This window comes from Octodon degus, unplaced genomic scaffold (assembly GCF_000260255.1).
Source record: "Octodon degus isolate 3935 unplaced genomic scaffold, OctDeg1.0 scaffold00039, whole genome shotgun sequence".
Lineage (NCBI taxonomy): Eukaryota > Metazoa > Chordata > Mammalia > Rodentia > Octodontidae > Octodon > Octodon degus.
The window spans coordinates 1,928,858-1,930,357 of record NW_004524615.1 but is presented as its reverse complement, the minus strand read 5'-3'; the positions used below and the strand labels follow the sequence as shown (position 1 = coordinate 1,930,357).

At 45.5% G+C, this 1,500-nt stretch overlaps 1 non-coding gene across 1 annotated transcript; it reads left to right on the top strand.

Annotated features, from left to right (window-relative positions):
• Positions 1-798: 798 nt before the first annotated feature.
• Positions 799-901, top strand: LOC111816770. Its single transcript, XR_002821108.1, has one exon. It is a non-coding gene; the product is annotated as a U6 spliceosomal RNA (small nuclear RNA).
• Positions 902-1,500: the final 599 nt, after the last annotated feature.

Sequence of the window (1,500 nt, the reverse complement as noted above, 5' to 3'; positions counted from 1 at the left end):
CCGCAACTGAAAGGCAACACTGAGGTTTTGGTTCAGAAAGAACAGCTCGTGCCCTCGGCTCACACGGCAGTGCAGTGGACTCCGTGTGCCTGCTGTGCCACGCGGGCCATCGGTTTGTCTCCGCTGCTCTACTGGGAATTCCAGTGGCTGGTGACAAAAGTGACCCAAGGGCAAAGCTGTGTCCTCTGGGAAGGCAACAGGGAAAGGTTTGCTGAGCGGAGAATCCCCTTAGCATGTTTCTGGGACTATTGATCCATTTGTCTACCTATCCATCCATCCATCCATCCATCCATCCATCCATCCATCCATCCATCCATCCACACTGCCATGTATTCGTCCATCCGTCTGTCCATCTGTCCATCTGTCTATCCATCCATTTATGCTGCCATCTATTCATCCATCCATCTGTGCATCTGTCCATCCATCCATCATCCATCCATCCGCCCACCAGTCCATCCATTCTGCTTGTCTGCTCATTGCTTCTCTCTCTCTCTCTCTCTCTCTCTCTCTCTCTCTCTCTCTCTCTCTCTCAACAGGCCCAGGGATTGAACTCAGGCCCTTGTGCTTGCCAGGGAAGCGCTTACTCCGCTGAGCCATCTCCGCGGCCCTCATTGCTTCTCCTCCTCGCTGAGGATCAGGATTCCATGTTGCTGCTATAGGAAATCATCTTAATTATAAATTTCTGCACAATAAAGTCAAAGGTGGTGACATCTCCACTTTACTGTCAACAGCTGATAAGTTGTATTTTTTGAACAGTTGATAAATTTAGAAGCTCATGTTCAAATCTAGCTGCACAGCGCTCACTTTGGCAGCACGTACACAGATTGGAACGATACAGAGAAGAGTGGCAGAGCCCCTGCACGAGGGTGAGGCACACGGATTCGGGAAGGTTCCCTGTTTTAAAAAATCTAGCCGCATTAAGCACTGTAGTTCCTTAGGAAAGCCAAGTCTTGCCAGGAGTAGAGGCACATTCCTGTGATCCCAGCACTCAGGAGGCTGAGGCAGGAGGATCATTGTGAGTTCAAGGCCAGCCTGAACTGCATAGTGAGAACCTGTCTCAAAAAACCAAAAAACAAAAAAAGGAAAGCCAAGATTTACCCCAGCTAGTCAGTGTTGGTGTTTCAATTCAGATTGACTTTCTCAGATTCTGTTTTGTATGGGTCTCTTTTTATTAAAGAAAAAATCAAACCATAATATATAGTTTTGGCAATATTGAAATTTAACACATAAAGTATATTGGAAGGCCCATTAAAAATAAAGGAAGGAAAAAATGAACAGCTTCGAGAGAATTAAATACAAATTAAGTTGTAGGAGAACCATCAGTAGAGTTAGATACAAAACTTTTTGTGTCTTTCTAGAAATGTTACATGTATTAACCCAAGCCTGTAAAGACGATTTTTTTTTTTAGTACTAGGGATCGAACTCAGGACCTCGTGCTTGCCAGGCAGGCGCTTATGCCGCTGTATCCCCAGCAAACCAAGCCTTTATGTCTTTTCTTTT